At 37.3% G+C, this 24,084-nt stretch overlaps 1 long non-coding RNA gene across 1 annotated transcript in view; it reads right to left on the reverse strand.

Annotated features, from left to right (window-relative positions):
• LOC108302659 overlaps positions 1-11,139 on the reverse strand; it is a 68,830-nt gene extending 57,691 nt beyond the window's left edge. Inside the window, exon 1 of the long non-coding RNA XR_001824443.2 lies at positions 11,087-11,139. This is a non-coding gene — a long non-coding RNA (uncharacterized LOC108302659). The remainder of the gene's footprint in view (positions 1-11,086) is intronic.
• Positions 11,140-24,084: the final 12,945 nt, after the last annotated feature.

A 24,084-nucleotide genomic window follows, 5' to 3' on the forward strand; every position in this document is an offset into this window, starting at 1 on the left:
ATATGATAAAATATCTTTGGAAGCTTGCGTTTCAGTGCTTTCTATGATAAAAAGCAATGTGGAATAGTGAATGAGAGTTTTAGTATTCCATCTGACTCCAAGGCTTGAGAAGTTGTACCCACAGGTATACACATCCTATTAAATAATTGTGGTTATTTAAGAATAAAGTAAACATGCACAATTTACTTGTATTATTTTTTCAAATGGCTATTAAGATTTTAGGACATAAATACCTGAGTTCTTTTGACCTAAGTACATAATAAACAGACTGCTAAGTATTTCCTTTAGCCTAGAAATGCTGTGAGGAAAAAGTATTGAGACACTAAGGGTGCTATGAACTGAGAACTTTTGGGAATTTCTGTCTTTGTATTGTCATGAAAAAAAATAATAATTTGAGCTTGCAGGGTCCCTGAAAAGGTCTCAGGAACTCTAAGGGATCCACAGACACCAGTTTGAAAACCAGTGTATTAGATCAGTTACATTCTTCTCAAAAGTCAAATGAAATTGTTAAAAGTTATACGAATTATCTGTCATCAAAAAATGGGCAATATTGTCATCTGCCCTATTTTGTTGCATGCCTGTCTGCTTGTTTAAAGTCTGGTAGACTTTAAACAAGTCTGCTGGTCTAAGGTGCATACATACCTCACACTAGTCCCATTTTTTGGTTTGGAAGTATTTACGCACGTAAGATCCTCCCTCTGTCTACAGGTGGCTTACAGTCTTGTGATAGTGCATGGTAAAAATACAGATTGCCAATAGTCTTTAAGAAACACTACGATAGCAGTGAACAGAATGCTTTGGGAAAACATAGGTTTTCTAATGTAGCTTTGGTGGATCATGAAAGAGTCTCCCAAGAGATGATAAGATGACTATCTCAAAGAATAAAGGAATGAGAGCAAGAGAGAGAGAGAGATAGAATACCTGTATGGCTGTACTGAATATGTGTTTGAGGCAAAGAATGGTGTTAAAGTTACATAGGGAGGTAGGAATGTACCAATGCCAAGCTGGTAAGTTAGGACTTTATTACTGAGATGCTAATGACAAGTCATTGATGGATTTCAAGGAGAGAACTGATTGATAGATTTTTAAAACTCTCCGATAGCAATTAGAATGGTCTAGAAGGGGGCAAACTTGTTAAAAGCTGGCTGAGAAATTATGGTGAGAAATGGTGAGCACCTGAGCTAGAATAAATGTAGGGGCAATGAAGAGAAGATACCAGGTTAGAAGGGCTCAGGATTGTGCATTGTAGTTGGCTGGGTGGTGGGTGGGAAGAGTCTGAGTGGGGAAAAAGTGACAAAAACAAAGGTAAATTTAATTTTTTTAAAATAGAGGGAGAAGCACGGGTTTTCAGAGAGAAGACCTTGAATTTATTTCTGGTAACCTGAAGTGTCTATTGGATATCCAGACGACAGGTACTTACACAGTAGTAGAGCTAACACTGTTTTGGCAATCATACATGGAAGCAGAGCAGGCTTTACGCTATTCAGTTCTTCAAAGAATTATTGCCTAAGGTCAGTTTATGATAGGCCTCCCAACCACTGAGCAAAGAACAGGAAAAAAAAAAAGGGGGACAAGTGTTCCTATTGTTTATAGTAAACTACGGTTAATATTGATGACATGATCCAATGATGCCTGTAGCGCTTTCCCATGACACCTACATGGGCAATCTCTGACTGATTTTTAGCATAGCACCTAGGAAAGGATGCTAATCATGTGGCTATTTATTTATATATTGAAATTGTACTTATTTCTCACTTTGTACAATTTCAAAATCATGTTGACCGGCAACATGATTTTGCTTACCTTCATAAGATAAAGTCTGCATCTGTTTACCCCCAGTTGAAAGTATCAGTAAGTTCTATGAAACAGAGAACTTCTCCAGTATCTGGAGCTCTGTTTCCTTTCCCAGAGGGAATTATGTGCAGCCTGTCACTTTTCCTTCTCATACAGACCCCCCTTTCCCAGACCCAGCTCTGTGTGTAACCAATGAGACCAAAGGCCACTTACTAAGCCTGGGCTACTCAAACAAGGAAGCCTTGACAACTGAGCTGCAGCCACTTGATTATTCAATGTAGGAGCGAAACAATCCCCTTACCCTTAGGCTGAACCCAAAGAGCCCAAAGTGAATCAAAGATATCCCATCATATTTGTCTTCGAAAATAGCCTGGGGCTCTCTTGTTTGAACTGATCCTTGAGCCAAAGATCCAGGCCATTTGCAGAGATCTTGGCAATAGGAGCCTCAGCTGTCAGCAAGCAGAAGCAGTGAGTTAACACGAACATATTTAGTGAGGCGGAGTTAAGGGAAATCCATTTTCCAAATCCTACATCAAGACATATGACATTTTTGATGGTACTTTAGACAGAATCTGGCTCTTTCCAGGATAATTTTCCCCCAAGAGTAAAACATCTCTGTCTTGGACTCCACTGATTAGAAATTCAGACCAGAGAGTGAAGTTTACTTTTGTATTACCTAAGAAAAAATGTTTTACTGTAAAAGAGTCATGTAGTAAAAAGACCACTGGACTTAAAATCAGAAGACAGGAGTTTTCGTGCATGCTCTATCACCTGCTACTGTGACAGGACATTTTATAAGTTATTACAAATTTTACTGATTTATTGATTTTATTGTTTTCTTTGTATTTACTTTCCAAGCTGATATCTAGGCTCTTATTATTTCTTTGCCTCCAGGAGTTTTGCAGGACAGAAAGCAGGAGTTATATGAAGTCAACAGCTTCTTCCATCTTTTGTAAATTCCCAAACTGATTAAATTAAGGTTAGTCGCAAATTCTACAAGGTTAAGGTTTTATCTTAATTGTTCTGCCTATCTTTTTCCCTGGCACTTCCCACTAAACAAATGCTGAGCACAGAAAACAAGCACATTGACTGAGGTATGCCAGGGAAAGTTAAAAAAAAGAAGAGAGAGAAAGACCTATGAACACAGCAACAAATTCTGCTGGCACAAACCTAACTTCTTTATTTAAAAAAAAAAAGGAAAAAACAAAACAACAACTTAGTCTATAATATCTGTGTTGCATCAGAATTGACCATCAAGTTGAAGATTCCCTACCATCATAGAATGTCAGATTCAGTAGCAATTTTGAGAATCATCTGCAACCTGTTCATTTTACAAGTGAAGAAACTGAGACTTTCTGATCACTTTTCCTTCTCATACAGACCCCCCTTAATAATGAGATAATGCAGCTCTGCTTATCTCAAATGCTGAGCTACAGCTTGTTGGTTGATGCAATCAAATTTTAAAAATTTATAACTGTTACAGGAAGAGATTAAATGTCTTGTCAAATTAATAACAGACTTGAGCTTTCCTTGCAGTTAAGTTTTTGGTAAATTATTAGCATGATGATACTGTTGCAGTATGTTAATATGCCCCCTTCCCACACTACAGAAATTCAAGAATGCAGTATAACCTCAAGATTCCCTTTGCTGACATTGTTATTATTCTGGTTGGCCTCAATATAAATCAGCTGACTGCTACTTAAGACTAATTGAATGGACACTTTTTGAGTAGAAGCACCATCTGAAGAATCATCCAAACAAGCCTGACATCTTTTTCTCTGTTGATCTCTAAACATATATATTTATATCAATGTGGGTTCAGAAGAGAAAAAAAACAAAGAATCAGGCTTAGGTGTTTTAAGCAGAAATAATTGGATATAGGGGATTCGGTCTGCAAAATTTTTATAATGATTATAAAATAGGCTCCTCCAGGAATGACTTCTAGGACACAGGGGAGAAGGTGAGCCTCCAGGAATGACTTCTAGAACACAGGGGAGAAGGTGAGCCTCCAGGAATGACTTCTAGAACACAGAAGAATTCTCCCCAGGAAAGTTATTGTTTTTATGATAATTGAAAAGTGGAGAATCAAGAAGTCACCTCTGGAACTACTGAATTTGTTTACCTAACAATGCTAACTGTGAGGTAGGCATCAGGAAATTATGGCTATCACTTCCACAACTTGTTCTTGGTAGCCATGAAACTGGTGACTGAACACTGGAACAGTGACTATTAACTACTACGTAAATGGCCTCTTGAAAGGCATGAAACTAGGATCTGGACACTGAAACCCTGCTGCAGATTATACCCACAATTCCATGATCTTTCTCACTCACAGAAATCAACCAAAGCAGCAAGAAGATGGTGTTGGCCTTACTTGTACATGGCAAATTTTATGTCACTGCAAATTTTTGGTGGAGCCTAGTCTATAGCTAACATCCCAGATACAAGAGGGTATACATGTTACTTCTAGTTGTACATCTTCTTAAGTACAGGAAAACTGACCAAAAAGAGGGGGGCTGGAAATGGATGCTAAGTCCAGTTTGCACATCCACTGTAACATCTGAGGATGTTTACCTCAGATGACATTAGCCATCGAAACTCATTATTTTTCTTTTCATATATACTTTTCCTCCTTTGTTCTATCTTAGTTAGGGGCACTAAGGTACATCCTGTTTTCAAGTAAAAAACCTAGAAGTTATCCCTGATTTTTCTTCTCTCCCTTTCCTGTATCACCCAGTATAGTACAAACATCTTTCTCTTATACCTCCTCAATCTTTCCACATGTGGTCTCTTTATTCTTAAGGCTACTTTTGATTCCATACCCTCTTATTTTTCTTTGGGACTATTCCAAGAACGTATTTATTTATTATTACATTTTTTAAAGACTGAGTCTTGCTATGCTGCCCAGGCTGATCTTGAACTCTTGGGCCCAAGCAATCCTCCTGCCTCTGCCACCTAAGTAGTTGGAACTATAGGTGCATGCTATTGTGCCTGGCTATTCTAATAATCTCTTATTTTAATGTGCCCGTCACCTCCATGGATCATGTAGTCTGCAGCCAGAGAAATCTTTCTGAATGCCATGTCATCATTTACATCTTTCTGGCAATAATTGCATGTCCATATTTCTAGCAAGGAACATGTCTCCCTTCCTCAACCAGTGCTTGAGTCCTTTTCCAGATTTATTCTCTGATGCTTCTTCCTCCTTATACTTGGCACTCAGTCTTTCTGAAATACTTGTAGCCACAATGAAAATCTGCCATCTATCTATTCACCCATTTATTAAATATTTATTAAATATCTCACATTTATAAAATATCTGATATAGTCAGGGAAATGAAGACTAGTATTGCTTGGTATTGTCTATAAGTTTACTGTTACAGTTTATAGTAAACAGAGGGCTACCGTATAGTGTAATAAATAATTTCTCTGTACAAGATTGTTGGATGGGGTAGTCAGAAAAATTTTCCACATTGTGACACCTAAGCTGAGTCTTGAGTGGTGAGTACCAGGTAACCAGATGAAGACAAAGGGAGGAAAGAGTTAGGAAATAAACTCCAGATGAGAAAGAAGTGGACACAAAGTTAGTGAGGCCAGAGAGAGCAAGATGTTTTAAAGTTCAGATTGCTGATGAATAAGGAGGGAGAAATTCTTCAGAAAAACAGAACCAATAGGATGTGTATTAAAAACATATTCTAAGGAACTGGCCAATATGATTATAGTGGCTGGAAAGTCTAAAAACCTGCAAGGCAGGCTGGCAGCTGGAGCCCAGAGAAGAGTCAGTGAAGTCTGAAGGCCATCTTTTGGTAGGATTCCCTCATGCCTGGGGGAGGTCAATCTTTTGTTCTAGTGAGGCCTTTAACTGATTGAATGGGGCCCACTCACATAATGGAGGGCAATCTGCTTTAGTCTGCCAATTTAAATGTAAATCTCTTTCCAAAGCATTCCTCACAGAAACGACCAGAATGTTTTACCAAGTGTGCTAAGCCAAAATGACACATAAAATTAACCACCACAGGGATAAAACTGAACTCAAGGTAAGAAAAGCCAGATGGTGAATGTCATGCTTGGGAATTTGGAGTTTGATTTTGAGGTCAGATGGGATCATGAAAGAGTTTGGGTAGATCCACGACTAAGAAAAATAGTTCTGCTCAGAGAGTAGAGGACCGAATGGAGTAATGATAAGGATTACAGGGAAGGGGGACCTTCAGAAGAGGAGGGAGAGAAATCAGAAACTGATGAATTAAACACAGGAGGCTCTTGCAGCAATCAATATAAGGAAGAAATCATGGTGTTCATATACCTCTGCTGTATCAGCCAGTTATGTGTTTTCACCCATTGTCCAGTTGGAAAAATCCTATTTAGCTATCAAAACCTACTTGCGGTAAACAGAATTCCAAAATGACCCCAAAGAGCCACACCCTTGTACAATCCCCTCCCACTGAGTGCTGGTGAGATGTGTGACCGTGAGAGGATACTACTCCTGTGATTAGATTCTTTCATATGACATAATGGGGGGTTTTACAGATGTAATTAAAGTCTCTACTCAGCTGATTTTAAGTTAGTGGAAATGAAGATTTTCCAGGGCTGGCATGACCTAATCAGGTGAGCCCTGAGGTTGAAAAGTCAGAGATGGAAGCAGCAGCAAATGTTTCAACCCTGGTCTTAAAGAAGCAAACTGCCATGTTTAGGAGAGGGCCATTTGGCAAGAATTATGTGGCTAAAGGTCTCAATCCTATAATCACAAGGAACTAAATTCTGACAACAAAGCCTCACATGAGATTGCTGCCCTGGCCAACACCTTGACTATAGCCTTGTGAAGCCCTGAACAGAGGCTCTAGCTAAGCCATGTCTGGATTTCTGAAATATAGAACTGTGAGATAATACATGGGTATTGCTTTAAGTCATTGAGTCTGGGGCAATTTATTTTGCAGCAATAGCAAATTGATATACCTCCTTGAAATTTCTCTCTTCTGAGATCTTCTTTGATTTACTTTTCTCCCTGAATCGAATTAGTTACTCTTCTTTCTGTCCCACTACTATGAAGGGTAAATATTTATATTGTTGCATTTATGTTTTATTATTATGTATTTGTTTACATTTTTTTCCACTAGACTCTCAGCTAACATCATCTCTCTATCCTGGAGCTCTACCACAGTGAACGAAGCATAGCAGGTGCTCTCCAAATTAGGTAATTGAGTTGATCATAAAGATAACAAATCACACTCAATAAATTGAATCAAATCAAATAGTAGCTTTATCTTTCGGAGTTCTGGCCATTCTTTCAAGCATTACAGGTAAGATCTAAACAAGGAACACATCATATTAATTATGATAGAGTTTTAGAAGCTTGTAGAAGTTTCTTAGAAAAACATAACCAACTTTCTAGAATAACCTACACATAAACCTTCACAGAGTCAGGGACTAATTTAGTCACCACTAAAAATCCCTCTAATTATGCCACAAGGCATAATTTCCGAAGAATACAAATAACATAACAGAAAATAGCTTCTCAAGCTAGGAATGCAAGCTACCTCACATTTGGTAGCAGTTTATAGAGACATTTCCCCTTTTCAATGAGATGGAGTAGGTGGTAATAGGAATAGTATCTGAGGAGAGTCCGGGAAAATATGAGTAGTTGGATTTAATCCGAACAAAAGAGGATTGTCTGCATCCCACATTTGGACTAGAAAATGAGAGGTGTTTAAGCGCTGATTGCCAAAAGCCATCATCTGGGATTTGGACATGTTTCAAGCTCCTCCAGGTATCATTCAAAGCTATTATAGCTCTACGAAGACAGGTCAAGATGGATACATTCAATATGCTGATTTGCCCACTCAAACTAGAGTGAAAAGTTGAAAGAGTCATCTCATTAACTTACACGAATTCTAATCACTGAAATAGTGGTGGTAACCATGCTTCCTGATGCTGAGGTTAAAGAAGAATTGGACCATACGTAAGTTAAATGCCAAGAAAAAAAAACTATTCAGATTTTATAATTCCCCTATTGCCCGTCCTGCCTAATAAAACATAAAATATGAAAGGAGGAAAATAAAGTTCTGCATTACATTCAGTGACTAGATGTTTGAGCAAATGGAATTCACACATTAAATTAGTTGGTGAGCTTCTCTAGAAGCTCCAGGAGAGTAGCACCATGGTTTACAGGGTTCACTCTGCATCCCTAGCACCAGGCACAATGCTTGGGAAATTGTAGGCAATCAATAAATATTTGATGACCGACTTTCCAGGAAAACACATCCTAATGCAGAAAATAAGAGCAAACAAAATCTTAACTAAATGAAATTACTAAAATCTACAGCTGGGAAAGCTCTTCTCCCTCCCTTTTTCAAGAGATTAATTGCTGTACTTAACATTTGTAAAGTATTTCTGACACATCAAAATGGCCAGAAGGGAATTTGTACTGAAAATCTAATTCGTTATTATTAATAAATTGCCTTGTGGTCCCAGCTATCCCCTAGGGATGGAGAGATGGGAAAGGAAGGGAAATTTACTTTTAATATTTTTCTCAATGTCTTAATTTGGGAAAACTCTGAGGTTTTTTTGGTGGTTCATTCTGAAGTCTGGGCAAAGGTTCAAGCCCATTCCTGAGCTATCTAAACTGATTCATCCTCCCCCATCCAAAGCCAACAATTGCAGAGGTTTGCAACAGTACTCTGCCCTAACTACTTAGTGCTGAGAGGTTTTTAATCTTTTTCTTGTTGGTCTCCTTATCTTTTGGTGCTTCTCTGTCTCATCCCCTTTTCCAGAGGCTCCTAACATAATCAGCATCTCCTACAGCTGATGACAGACACAAGAAGCAGATGAACTAAAAGGTTAATGGAAGGGGAATGGTAAGTCCAGCCTGACCTAAAGAAATAAAAGGCCCCTGGAAATTTAGCTGGATTACATGCAAGCAGAGATAGCTAAAAAAGACTTTAAAGAGCTTAGAAATGGAGTCAGAAAAATGGCATTCAACAGGTCAGCTGGTTATTCTATCAGCCCCAGGTAAAGTTATTGTCTCAGAAAATTTAAAAATATATAAATTTTTTATATTGAAATTTTCCCAAGAGCCAATGCATTCATTTAATACATTCTAGTAGTTTGCCAACTTCTTCTCCTGGAAAATTCTTCCAAACTGTGATTACTATGTGTTAGTGTTTCCTTTCCCACACCCATTCTCTCTTATTCTGACAAGTTCACCCATATTTGTTTGTGGAGAATGATTTCTTTGCCATTGAGCGCTACCTTGATGAGCCTCTGAATCAAGATATGCAAGGCTGAGCAAGTGACCTACAGTGATACTACTGGACTTTTCCTTTTAGGGATTTGAAAATGGAGTGAAACAAAATGAAATAAAAATGATTGGTGCTGTCCCAACACAGTGGTGGTGCCCAGAGAACTTCGGCGATAGTTTTTGCTACATAGAATCTCAGAGTTGGACTGTTTTTTTGGTCCTTTTTAAGTTTGTTACTTGGGTGTTCTCTCCAGTAGATGAATGTCCTACTCTCTATCCTTTCAACAAATTATCTTTTGCTTTTAACTTAGAGTTAGTCTCCATTGCTTGCCACAGAGAAACTATAGCAGAAAAATACCCAGCTTATTCTTATGTGGTATTCTTTCAAGGTAATATACGATGACTGATAACATGGGTTTATAAGTTCTCAGACAACAGGATGGAGCAGACAAAAGAGTCTAGAACTAAACAACAGCATTCTAGTTCAAATTCTGTTTACTCCTACAGTCCTGTACCATTACAAATCTTTCAAAGTATTATGAATGCAGCAGTTAAAACTTTTCCCTAGCTACACATGTATTACTTGTGGTTCTAGCTGGGAAACAGAATTCTATATAGGCTAGTACTAAGTGTGATTCCAGTGCTAAGCCTGGCCTCTTTCAAGGGTGGGAACAACAAGCTTACTTCTGAAAGAAGAAAAGGTTCAAAAATTTTCTTTGAGATACAAACAAGCTCCAGCTACAGTGGACATGAATTATCATGCCTGGATCTTTAACTACTTAGCTTTTGTCATCCCCTAGGGTCAGTGCCTGACATAATTATGGAACTTCCTGAATCCTTAACAATTAATATGAAAAAATTAACCATATTAAATATATTGAGCTCTGTGAGAGAGACCATTGTAGCCTGCGGTATCTTAGAAAGGTTTCATGGACAAGGTGGGATTTGCCTTGGACTTTGAATGATGAATAGCATTTGAAATGAATGAAGTGGAAAGGCCTTTCAGATATGAGAAATGAGATGAGAAAAGGCATTCAGGTAGAAAAATCACAAGGCACATCTGGAGGACAGCATTTAGGACAATAAAGGTATGTTTCAGCTGGATGGTGGAGAACCTTGAAAATCCAGTGAAGGGGTTTTGAGTTTTACAAATCAGGGTCTTGATGGAGTATAGAAGAAATGTGGTGAAATGATGCTTAGAAAGGCAAATCTAGGGTGGGATACAGGAGAGGAAAGCTTGGAGAAACTAAAGGTAAAGACCGTTGAGAATTATGGGTAAAGGTTTTGAGAAAAAAATATTATAACCCCATGATATAATTTTTGATTGCCACTTGTTTTGTTACCATGTTCCTGGCATCAATTAGGTTTCTAATGGCTCCCATTGCTTATCTGAGCAAATTATGGGAACTTTTCAGTTAGTTAATGATCCTAATGGGTTAGGATCTAAATAATCAGTTTTGCTTGCCCTGTATTGAGTCACAGATAAACCCCTGGTGCCACAGTAAATGCCAAGCCAGCCCTATGCACCCATTCTTGACATTTATATTTGGGCAATGTAAATACATAAATGAGGATTTATGTATCTTTTGCTATGCTTTATTACTCTTTTCTTATGCCATTCAAAAATATATTCAGCAAAACTGCTCAATCACTTCGGGTGCTAACTTAGCTTTTCTTGGCCAGGTATCAGAAATTTAGGCCAAATATTCTTACAGGTCCTTAGTCTACCAATGAAGAGGAAAATAAATTTTGTCATGCTTGTGATCCTCGATCAGTCAGTATTGACTGACTAGGGCACTGCGGTAAGAAGAATTCTAAGAGTCTGTCTGGGCTCAGTGGGAAAGAGTCATGATTGATTAGGAGCCACAGCCACAGGTGAGGAGATGCCACTCTGATCCAGGGACTCAGGTAGCAGGGCTATGCTTACACTAGGTAAAGCATGATTTTCTTCACAATGTAGCAGTAGGTCTCAGGAAAGCCCTAGTGCTTCCAAGCGTCCATTCAAATAATCCCAAGAGATCTTAAAGTTGAAATAATTCATCTAAAGTACAAAGAACTTACATTCTTCTCTGCAATGTGTTTGAGGGGCAGAGAATAAGATCCAGAGATCTGAGGAGGAAAACAGAATCATTATCTTGGAGATTAAAATGAAATTAGAATTGTTTTGCAAATGGCTTTTTGATATATTGATCATCTTTTCTAAACTGACGAGTGGAGACACTGTATAACAAGGTATTTTTTGTAAGTTAAAAATTCAATTATATTAACATTTTATAAAACTACAGTTAATAAGTTTGATTTAGTTATGAGAATAAATGATGTGAAATTGAGACTGTCCCTGAAACTCAAAATATCTATTTAACAAATTTCAAAGTACTAGACAGAGAAGAGTATAGATAGTATTATTACTATTTGACTTGGATTTGTAAGGCATATAAAGATTTTCCTGTCCATTTGTTGTTATTTGATACATACTCTGGTTTATACTTTAGAATTTTGAGATCATCATATAAAGCCTATAAATGAAACTGCACGTGGCCAGATGTAAGTAGTCAATGATAACAATGTGTTTAACTTTAAAAAACACCAATGTTATAAATCTTGTAAGTCTTTATAAAACATACTGGAATTGGAGACTCATATTATGAAAACTATAAATTGTTACAAAAATGATATATTTTTTCTTTGATGGTTAAGTTACATTTCAATGATTATTTTTGCTTGCTGCAGGATTTGGGATGAGAAAGAGGGAAAAGGATATTATACATGTTGAAATCAATCAGAAATTAGATAAATGGATCTTTACAAAGCTAAAATAATCCTTTGTTAGTTTTGGTTCAAGTTGTAAATATTCGATTAATAAAGGGCATGTATCTATTCTAATAATTCAACCACAAGTCTCAGGTATGGTCATTGCAGTAATATGGTTCTCGAAGTCCACTCCCTAAGCAATACTAAATAGGGAAATTTTCATCATAATCACATGGAATTAGAAAATATTTCATGAAACTTACCATCATCATCATCATCATCATCATGAAACATTTATTGACCATCTACAATGATCAGGAATCTCTATTAGCACTCAGATAACAGTCTCAGATAAATAAGTGCCTAGCTTATAAAATGGCAAACATATACTACTAAAATAAATAAGTTTGGAAATAATAGGAAGGGAAGCAATGCCATAACAGTCAAACAAACATTAGCCTGATAGCAAGTTCATTGAAATACTTCTTTTTAAATGATGTATACTGTTCAGTCGTGTTAACGGAAGTTCAAAATGTTCTTTTCTATGATGCAGTGGTTGGGTCACTTGGTTTTGTTATTTGACACCCCCTTGGCCTGGATTCATGCTCCCCACCCTCTTTGCACTCCTCCCCATGCCCAGCTGGTGTCTGGGTGTGGGGCTGAGGGGAGGCTATTGCACAACAACACACAGCAAGAAAGGGACAGACTTTGGCAACAGGGACCCCAAAGATTCAAACCAGCTGCTTTAAAAGGCATCTCTCGATGTCCCCACCCTGCCCCTGACAAAATTACAGTGATCTTGGAAAAGTTACAAGATCAACTTGCCGATTAGTGCAGATGTATCCAATGTAGGCAGCATAGCCTGTAGCAAAAAGAGGAAACCATTAGGTGTTAAGACCAGCTCCTTCACTACAGTCTTCTGTGATGAAAGTTACGAAACGCTTCCTGCTTTTTAACTCAAAAATGGACCCTCCCACCAAAAAGACACAACTTTTCCCATTTCTAGAGGACACTGTGAGCACACTCCAAGAATATGAAGTAGGTAAGAACATATTAAACATTGTCATTGTCATGAAGAAAAAATGAAAAAGAATAAAAGTTATAAATAGTTCATAGATATTTTGAATTCCAGGAAACATATAAAACAAAGTTTCATAGGATGAATGTGGTGCAAGAAATGTGACCGTGTAAAATGAGAAACCTGCTTATTCTTATTGAGGTACCTGATTAAATAATCATAAAATCTGTGTGTGCTTGGCAGATTTCAGATCACATTCTTATGCATCTCTCACTGGGTGCACAGAAGCCACATGTAGTGAGCAGGGCAGCCAGCGTAACCACCTTGTAAATTTAAAACACTGAAGTTCAGAGAGTCTTGGTGGTGTGACAGAGCCCAGGAGTACCAGATTTAGAATTAAAGCATGAAAGGTGTGACTAGGGGAGTGACTTTGCGGACAGATTTTTGCCCTGAGGAATATTCTTGAAGGTTCTTTCTGGCATTTTACTCTAAGATGAATCTGTAAGTAAGCCCGAGGGAGGAGCCACATTTCAGTATTGGTCATTGCTCCTTACAATGCTTCTTAAAAAGTCAGGATGACAAACATGTCTATAAACATGAACTTTATAAGGAGATACACTTAAAAAGAACCAAAGAAACTGAAGCTACAAAGATGTTAAGTGGATTCTCCAGGGAAATTTAGGTAAGGTGAAACTAAACTATGCCATGCAGCCAGTGAAGAAGGAACATTCATTTGTTCATGGCACTCTTTCCTTTGCCTTACCACCACTTCCAAATATTTTACTCTGAAATCATTTTCAAACATGCAGAGAAGCTCTGATATGGTTTGGATTTGTATCCCCACCCAAATCCCATGTCAAATTGTAATCCCCAGTGTTGGAGGAGAGGACTGGAGGAGGTGCTTTGATCATAGAAGTGGGTTTCCCCCTTGCTGTTCTGAGTTCTCACAAGATCTGATTGTTTAGAAGTGTATAGCACTTCCCTTTCACTCTCTTCCTCCGGCTCTGGCCATGTAGGACGTGCCTGCTTCCCCTTATGCCATGATTGAAAGTTTCCTGAGGCCTTCCTCATGCTTCCTGTACAGCCTGCAGAACTGTGAGCCAATTAAACCTGTCTTCTCTATAAATTACCCAGTTTTAGGTATTTATTTATAGCAGTGCAAGAACTGACTAAAAAAGGCTGAAAGAAAACTGATAGCTCATATTCCACTACCCATTTGCTGAACTATTTCTAAGTTCATTGCAGACATACATAACATTTCACTCCTGAACATGTCTACTTGTATCTCCAAAAAAGATAGCACTTCCCTACATAACCTTAATACTCCTTTTACTTTTAAGAAAATTAACTGTATTTTCTTAATAGCATCCAACATTCAATCCATATTCAAAATTTTTAAATTGTCAACAAAATATTGTTTGTAGTTTTTTTCTGAAACAATCCAACCAAACTTCACACACTGGACTTGATTCTTGTTACTTTAGCTATTTTATGCAAGTACAGTCCTCAACCTTTTTTTCCCCTTAACTTTGACTTTTTAAAAACATACCACATCAGTTTTCTTGTATAATGTCCCAAATGTTAGATTTGTTTGTTTTTTCCCTTGTGGTGAGATTTAACTTATGACTATCTCATATATTTCCATTAGACAAGATGTTAGGTCCAAGGGCTTGTTTGGATTTTGGTTAAATTGTTTTGGCAAAACTATTCCAGAGATGATGTTACATACTTTATATTGCACAATGTCAAGGGATCTCACTACAACAATGCTAAGTTTGGACATATAGTCAAAGTGGGATCACTGGATATTTCTATAGTAAAGGTACGTCTTTCTGTGCCTGATTTCTTTCATTTAGCAGAATGTCCTCCAGTTCCATCTATGTTGTTGCAAATGACAGGATCTCATTCTTTTTATGGCTGAACAGTACTCTACTGTGTGTACATACCACATTTTCTTTATCCATTTGTTTGTATATGGAAAATTAGGTTGCTTCCAAGTCTTGGGTATTCTGAATAGTGCTGCAAAAAACATGAGAGCACAGATATCTCTTTGATAAACTAATTTCCTTAATTTGGGGTATATACTTAGCAGTGGGACTGCTGGATTATCTGGTGGCTCTGGTAGTTCTATTTTCAGTTTTCAGAGTAAACGTCATACTCACATCCATAGTGGCTGTACTGGTTTGTATTTCCACAGCAGTGTGTGAGGAGAGTTCCTTTTTGTCTACATTCTCACCAGCATTTGTTATTTCCTGTCTTTTGGATAAATCCATTTTAACTGGAGTGAGCGTATATGTTATTGTAGTTTTTATTTGCATTTCTCTGATGATCAGTGATGTTGAGCTTCTTTTCATATACCTGTTTGCCAAATTTTGCATGTTGTCACTTGTTTGTGGGAGCTAAAAATTAAAATCGTGGAACTCATGGAGCTGGAGAGCACAAAGATGGTTACCAGAGGCTGTGCTGCAGTGGGGAATGGGGGCGGGAAATAAGGATGATTAATGGGTACAAAAATATAGTTAGATGAAATCAATAGGATCTGGTCTTTGATAGCACAACAGGATGATTACAGTCAACAGTAATGCATTGTGCATTTTAAAGTAACTAAAAGGGTATAATCGGAATGTTTGTAACACAAAGAAAGGATGAATGTTTGAAGTATTAGAATACGCCATTTACCCTGATGCGATTACGACACATTGTATGCCTGTATCAAAATATCTTATGTACCCCATAAATGTACACACTATTATGTACCCACTAAAGATTAAAAATTAAAAGAAAAAAACAAAAATAATTATTTTCCTTTATCACTTCTCTTTTCAGAAAGTGACAAAATAATGTAATAATGAAACGTTAAAAGTTGAAAAGCACCCTTTTAAAGCATTTAGAAACACTGAGATTCTTTTTACAACCTGAAATTAGGTTGTACTAGTAATATCACTGTGCACATAATCTACTCTATTGCAAATTTATAAAAGCTAGACAGAGGACAATTATTAACTACAATCTACTTGCTTTAGAGTCCATTTGGATCTTTATTAACTACAATCTACTTACTTTAGAGTCTATTTTGATCTAGATGATCAGTTTATCTTCTACTCAGGAGAAAGCAGGGGTAAAATATAAGATTATGCTTACAAAGGAGAGAGTAAGACTGTTTTGATATAGTGGTGGAATTTGACCAAAGTAATTGATAGGAAATTTCTACTCTACCAAGCAGGGAGAGTGTTTACTACGTAGCTAGGTTTGGGAAAGGGACAGGAGAAGTATCGCTCTGACGTAAGAAGAAATGAAGTGACTTATTACTTCCCCTGCACTCAGTCCTCACCAACTCCTTTTTCACTAGTAAGCCATTTTGACTCATGAAAATAGCAGCACTGATGTTCCAGAACAAACTGCAGGTTTAATCTTCCCCCTTATTTACTTATTTTTAGCCATAGGATATAAAAGGCATTTATTTCAAGGCAGACCATAATATCCCAGTGAATAATTTCCCATGACAGGACAAAGCCATCAAAAGTTCCGAGATGCCTTAAAAACTAATCAGGGTTTTCCTTGCCTTTCACTGCTCATCCCACTCCCCATTGTCTCCTTCATCCGAAGAACTGTACTAAAAGCATCAAGAGCTAATAAAAGCTATTGAACACTCTGTCTTCCTTTGTGAGGTGCCAGGCATTGATTTTGTTCAAAATGTCCTAGGTAGTGGCCACTTGTTCTATACTCTTTGCCAGTCACTGGAATGAATGCAAGGAAAGGAAGAGAACCAGAGAAACTACAGTGCAGGGAGGGACGGTAGAGGTGGGGGCCAGTTCTTTACCTCTAACAGTCTGCTCTACTACAAAAAGTCAGCCAGAACTGTGGTTTTTCAATTGACAGTGAAAAAGAACATGCATACTATAGAGAGAGTGCTATAAAATTCTCTCTGTCCTTGTCTCAATTATTTCACTTTTGTTCCCCAAAGAAATGGTCAGTTGAAAATATCAAACTATGTTGGGCAAAAGGATTAGCTCAAATGTAGCTTCCATGGATGTGGGAATAAGGTAAGGAGGGGCAGTACAGCAGAAGCTGAAAGTGGGGAAGTCTGATCAAGGAAAGACCACCTCAAAGTTTCACTGTGGGAACCCAACCCTGGAGAACAGGCAGAAAATGAATGCCAGCACAAATGTTAATGTAACAGGATAAGTGGGGGGAAGCTGCCCTTGGCAAGAGAACTAAGCATGTTCATTTTTATAATATAACAGAGAGAATGAGAAGGAGATTGTGTGCTAGCTCGCCAGGTGCACTTTGCAAGCTTTCCCATTTCCCATTTCATTAGTTCCTCTAATATTATTGCAAGAGGCTTCAAAGCTATATATAAAGAGGCTTGCCATCCTGCTGGACTCATTTTGACTTCTGTTTGTATTTCATGGTTTGCCTACTTAAAAAAAAACTTTTTGTCAGAGGAAAATAAGAAGCATTTCAGAAATTAGTGACCTTCTATTTACAGAGGTCAGATGCAAAAGTAAAGTTCCAGTAATGTTTTTAGAACCTGTGTGTCATGGGTTTGCACAATTTATGGTCAAGTGAAATGTTTACAGCATCTATGTGATGACTTAGTTTTTATTTACTGCTGTTTTATAAATTGTCTCTAATTGCAGACAACATGATTGTATATTCTGAAGACCCCATTGTCTCAGCTCAAAATCTCCTTAAGATGATAAGCAACTTCAGCAAAGTCTCAGGATACGAAAGCAATGTGCAAAAATCACAAGCATTCCTATACACCAATAACAGACAGAGAGCCAAATCATGAGTGAACGTCCATTCACAATTGCTACGAAGATAATAAAATACCTAGGAATACAACTAACAATGAAGTGAAGGACCTCTTCAAAGAGAACTACAAACCACTGGTCAATGAAATAAGAGAGGACACAAACGGATGGAAAAACATTCCATGCTTATGGCTAGGGAGAATCAATATCATGAAAATGGCCATACTGCCCAAAGTAATTTATAGATTCAATGCTATCCCCATCAAGCTACCATTGACTTTCTTCAGAGAATCGGAAAAAAACACCTTAAATTTCATATGGACCCCAAAAAGAGCCAAGACAATCCTAAGCAAAAACAAACAAACAAAAAACAAAGCTGGAGGCATCACACTACCAGACTTCAAACTATACTAGAAGGCTACAGTAATAAAAACAGCATGGTATTGGTACCAAAACAGAGATATAGACCAATGGAATAGAACAGGGGTCTCAGAAATAATACCACACATATACAACCATCTGATCTTTGACAAATCTGACAAAAACAAGCAATGGGGAAAGGATTCTCCATTGACAAACCTGACAAAAACAAGCAATGGGGAAAGGATAGTAAATGGTGTTGGGAAAACTGGCTAGCCATATGCAGAAAGCTGAAACCGGAACCCTTCCTTACACCTTATATAAAAATTAACTCAAGGTGGATTAAAGATTTAAACATAAGACCTAAAACCATGAAAATCCTAGATGAAAGCCTGGGAAATACCACTCAGGACACAGGCATGGCAAGGACTTCATGACTAAAACACCAAAAGCCATGGCAACAAAAGCCAAAATACACAAATGGGATCTAATTAAACTAAAGAGCTTCTGCACAGCAAAAGAAACTATCATTAGAGTGAGCAGGCAACCTACAGAATGAGAGAAATTTTTTGCAATCTACCCGTCTGACAGAGGACTAATATCCAGAACCTACAAAGAACTTAAATATACAAGAAAAAAAGGGGGCAAAGGATATGAACAGATACTTCTCAAAAGGATACAATCATGCAGCCAAGAAATATATGAAAAAAAGCTCGTGATCACTGGTCATTAGAGAAATGCAAATCAAAACCAAAATAAGATACTATCTCATGCCAGTTAGAGCTGCGATCATTAAAAAGTCAGGAGACAACAGACGCTGGAGAGGATGTGGAGAAATGGGAAAACTTTTGCACTGTTGGTGGGAGTGTAAATTAGTTCAAGCATTGTGGAAGGCAGTGTGGGGATTCCTCAAGGATCTGGAAATAGGAATACCATTTGACCCAGCAATCCCATTATTGGGTATATATCCAAAGGATTATAAATCATTTTATTATAAAGACAAATGCAAACATATGTTTATTTCGGCACTACTGACAATAGCAAAGACTTGGAATCAACCCAAATGCCCATCAGTGATAGACTGGATAAGGAAAATGTGGCACTTATACACTATGGAATAGTATGCAGCCATAAAAAGAATGAGTTTATGTCCTTTGCAGGGACATGGCTGAAGCTAGAAACCATCATTCTCAGCAAACTAACAGAAGAACACAAAACCAAACACCACATGTTCTCACTCATAAGTGGGAGTCGAATAATGAGAATATATGGATACAGGGAAGGGAACATCACATACTGGGGCCTGTCAAGGGTTGGGGGCTAGGGGTGGGATAGCACTGGGAGAAATATCTAATGTAGATGATGGGGTGATGGATGCAGGGAACCATAAAGATGGCACATGTATAGCTATGTAGCAAACCTGCATGTTCTGCACATGTACCCCAGAACTTAAAGTATAATAAAAATAAAGAAATAAAATGTTATGGCAGAATGTTTAGAAGTAGGTCATGATTTCTTTTCATGTAAATGCAATGGAATAATTTTTTATTTTAATTTTTTTTGGTCTTTTTCCTAAAGAATGTGGCTTCTCTCTAGTATTTCTCATACCTGTACCTTCCCACCTCACCCCATTGACCTGCAATCCCTTCACTCTTAACTAACCCGTGTCAGGCAATTAAGGATTCTACTTTCATTTCTTTAGCAAAGACATGATGCAGAAGAAATGCAGAAAGAAAGATCGACTGTGACTTTTGAGCTTCAAAGCAAATACTTCCAACCCATGACAAAAAAGTATAGTTTGAAAGTTCTAAAAGTTTGGGTTTGAGGAATTTCTAAAGCATTTGGTAAAAGGAGACAGGTGTATAATTACTAGATTTTAAAAATAAACCCTTATTTATTTATTTATGGCTCTTTATTATTTTTGGCTATTAACATGAGAAGAACAGAGAAGGAAGAAGTTTGATAAAGAGTGGGAAGTTGGGGTAAGTCCCTGAGAGGTAGCCTTGTGTCCTGCCCGTCCTTCTTCTCTAGCAATCTCCAGCCTTGAGGAAGTGAAAATAGACTCTGTTTAATCTTCAGGTAAAACCCCAAAAGACAACAAGTGTCCTCCTTGTCCACAATGGCTCAGGAGGAGTAAATATCTAGGGTGGGTCTAGCCAGGGAGGACTTATGATCTTGACAGCATGATCTAGTTTCCTTCAAAAGAGTGTGAAATAAGACAGTGATGAATGTTGTCTACATGCCACACATAAGCACAGAATCAACTATGACAGGCAAGTCAACCACCCAGCAGTGACCTCTGTAGACTCATGACTGGAGGTAGATGAAGGCTGATTATGTCAGCAACCCATGAAAACTAATGATATATAGGGATGCTGTGTATTTCAACAAGAATTCCATAGGTATAGATGAGAGTTTAAAATCAACTGGATGGCAAAGCGAAAAATCAATTTCAAGCTTTCTAAAATTTTTAGAGCTCTAAAAAAGATGGTATATTTGATTAAACATGTGTGCAGCTCTCCACCCCAACCCTCCCTCACTCCCACGCCCAGGTTGGAGTGAGGAGCTAATGAAAATGTAAACACAATTGGAAATTTCCATCCATTCCATCAGTACCCTTTCCTACCTCTTTTCACTTTCAAGACAAGTGGCTTTTGTGGCAAGCAATTATACAATTGATATTTCCATTTACATGTGAGTACCCAGTCCAGTATTTACACCTAAAGAGGCTTCACTGCTTCTAAACAAAGACAGAAGGACTTATATCGAGGTTTAATAAAGGTAGGCCGGCAGGAGGCAATGAAAACATTGTTTCTAAAAGAAGAAAATTGCCTAAGAGGAGAGTTGATGGGTCAGTAAGAAACAGTTCTTTGAATTTGGGAGAATACACTGTTAGTCTTCCAATGAAGGCACCTGGGAATTAATTTTTGTGCTGTACTTTAATTCAAAATTGAAGAATTTTTTTTTTAAATTTCACAAAGCACTAAATCAGGTTAGGTCCCCTGTCAATCTGTACAGCTGGGACCTGCACTATCAGTCAGTGAACACATAGAAAAACTTGTTTAATATTAATATCAGAAATAGATAATTTGTAATGTAAACCTACTGCCAAAGGAGGGAGAAAAAACCTAGTGCATTCCAAGGAGAAATAAAAAGTTGTTTCTTTAAAAAAAAAGTATATATCTTCTGTATCAGATTACCTGGGCCACAACTTCATTTTAATAGTATGGAGAACAGGATGTAAATTTATAACAATGTTATATTATTTAAACTCTCTCTGAGTATAAAGGAAGTTATAATGTGAGTAATGAAATGTTATTTTCTAATTGCATCATGAACCAGGAATACAGACATGGGATTAGATTGTAGGAGGAGAGTTTCAGAATAAACTTGAGGATAGTTTGTAAAACCCTGGAAGTTGTTTCAAAAGAGGTCATGAGAATTGCCAAGAAGGTAAGTCCTTGAGATGGTCACGCAAATATTAAAGCTGAACTGATATTGAGAAAATGTTAAATAGAAAACTGTTTAGGGTTATTGGAAAATAATTATTACTGGAAGAAGAGAAATTGAACAAATAACATAAGGCCCTAAGACGTCAGAATTTCCCTCATAGAAGATCTAGTCTCTGATGTTCTGGGCCACCCTTAATGGAAAGAAACCAATGACCTGGTGAAACTGTGAAATCCTTCCTGTCTTCAGCATCTATGATTATAAGATAATGCCAAATATTCTGAAAATATGTGCAATGTTTGGCTATTTTTCCATCAATGAAACTTGTTGATCTTTTCACTAAATAAATACCAAATAACTTTAAAATAATTGAGATGCTAATGCTTTTACTCACTATCATAGGACCTTTCAAATCTTAACTCTAAAACTTCTATTTTTTATTGTAGAAAACTATGATAGAGCAAAAACTTTAAGAGCTGATATCCAAAAGCAAGATGACTTGAGAGTGAAATGCTTATCCTTTGTCCAACAAAAATTTACTTTGTCTTTTGTGGGGGGATGGGGTGGAGTACGTTCCTCTAGGTATGTGGTTAGGAATAAGAAAGCTGAAAAAGATTGGACTTATCACCAGACAGAGGTGCCAAATCCTGGGTTTCTAACTCCTGTATCTGAATCATCTCAGGAGCTTTTAAAAAGTTCAGATTCCTGGGCTTCAACCCAGACCTCCAGTCAGAATCTCTAGGGGTTCAAGACTCAATAATCTGCGCTTTAAACAAGATCAACAGATGATTTTTTTGTGCCCTAAATGTATGAGTGAAAATTTTAATAAAAATTATGTTGGGAAACTTTCTGTTCAGGTTCAGATTACATTTTAAATAAAACATGGAGATATTCAAATTCTCTTGAATGTTTAAAATCAAATTACAAATACTGGAAAAAGGGTGATCATAGGTATTGGCACAAATGCAGACTTGTCTTTGAACTATGCTCATTGTGAGAGAATTTTATAATTTATCTCCTAATCTTTGTCATTGTTTTGCACACATCTAATGTAACAGACTTTTCTCTTTTTTTTTTTTTTCATTTTTTTTCTCTTGCTGACTCACCTTCATGGAATCTTACCTGCATATTCAATTTAAATTTCAAAAATGTATAATCTTAATGTGTATTTATATTTTATCAATTTATTAGTTAATTAAAGTACATAAATACTTTAAAAGACAACTGACATAACAAAGTTTGGGGCAAACACAATGGACTCTTGACAACTAAACTGGTGGTAGTGGAAATATGTGAGAAATTAGCCTTCTGGAGCTAGGAATTCAGTTTACCAGTAAGTGTAGTTGATAGAAGAAATTCTGATCATTTAGGAAAAGCTATCCTATATATCATTATTCTCTCTTAATATATGAACTTACCATAACACTGAAAGTAAGCAATTAGGACACATATTCTCTCAGTGACAGAGACAACAATAAAAACCAGGTCATCTAAGAGCAACGCTCTCTCCTTTTTCCTATGCTTGGACCTCCTTAATGTAAGCTTGCCTGTCCAAGACTAGCTTTATTAGTAGTTGGAGTAAGATAAGCATCTATTTGTGATTGGAGAAATCTTGGAATCCTCCCATCCAAGAAGTACCTCCTCTGGCAGCAGGTTACAAGGCCTGGAATGTCTACCTTCATTTTGTTGTCTAGCTCTGTGACTGACAGTCCAAAATGAAATGCAAAATACATGAGCTGAGAGGATTTGCATATTAAATCTTCTTCAAACATAAAATGCTTAGTTAATTAGTTAAGGTAATGCAGATTTCTAAAGAAAACCAACCAAACAAACAGAAAAACAAACTTGCCTGCATGATTTGGCACATTTTGGTTATACCCAGGAGACTGGCAGCATTGAGGCAATGTGAGAGAGTTGGGGCCCCAAGGAGAGAGGTGAGAGAGGGAAGTAAAAGAACGAAATCAATTTTCCCATTTCATGCTAAAGTAGGACCTGATTTTTCCAACCTCAACAATACTGAATGAATGTCTAAGAACCCAAAACTTCCGCCCTTTATTAACCAAATAAAGGATTTTTGGCATTCTTTTGCATAAAAACTATGTTGACTATAGAATAATCCTTTTGAAGTGACTTAAAAGCTCCATCATTCTCTGACCCCGTTCTCCTCTCCAGCCTCATCTTTCTCAGAATTCTCACCATTTCAGACGACGACAGGCTCTTTCAGGACTTTGCATAGAGTTGCAAATGACTCCCCTCGGAAAACCCCTATTTTCTAGCAGAACCTGACCAAATTGTTGCCTCAACTATTCAATATACCAATATACTTCGAGACGGAATTTTTCACTCTTTTGTGATCTCAATATCACAAGATATTGTGTGTATTCTTGTGTATACTTCTACTACTGATTTATTGCACTATGTTTAGTTTATCTGTTACTCATCTGTCTCCCTAACAGGGTAGGGATAGCTATCTCATCTTTATTTTTCCAAAGTTACTAAAAAGAGTTGCTTATAAATGAGTGAATTAACAGATGAAAGCTCTAGGCCATCAGCATTTAATTACGAGTCTTTAATGAAAACCGAGTTAGAGAGTATTGACCCATATCTTAGATCTATAGTGAACAGGGTGATAACATCACAGCCTCACCTGTTGATAGCTGGCCATGACAGCCACCGAGACTGAAATAGCCTTTGCAGGTAGCCATTCTAGGATGCTATTTCCC

Source organism: Cebus imitator, unplaced genomic scaffold (assembly GCF_001604975.1).
Source record: "Cebus imitator isolate Cc_AM_T3 unplaced genomic scaffold, Cebus_imitator-1.0 Scaffold42, whole genome shotgun sequence".
Taxonomy (NCBI): domain Eukaryota; kingdom Metazoa; phylum Chordata; class Mammalia; order Primates; family Cebidae; genus Cebus; species Cebus imitator.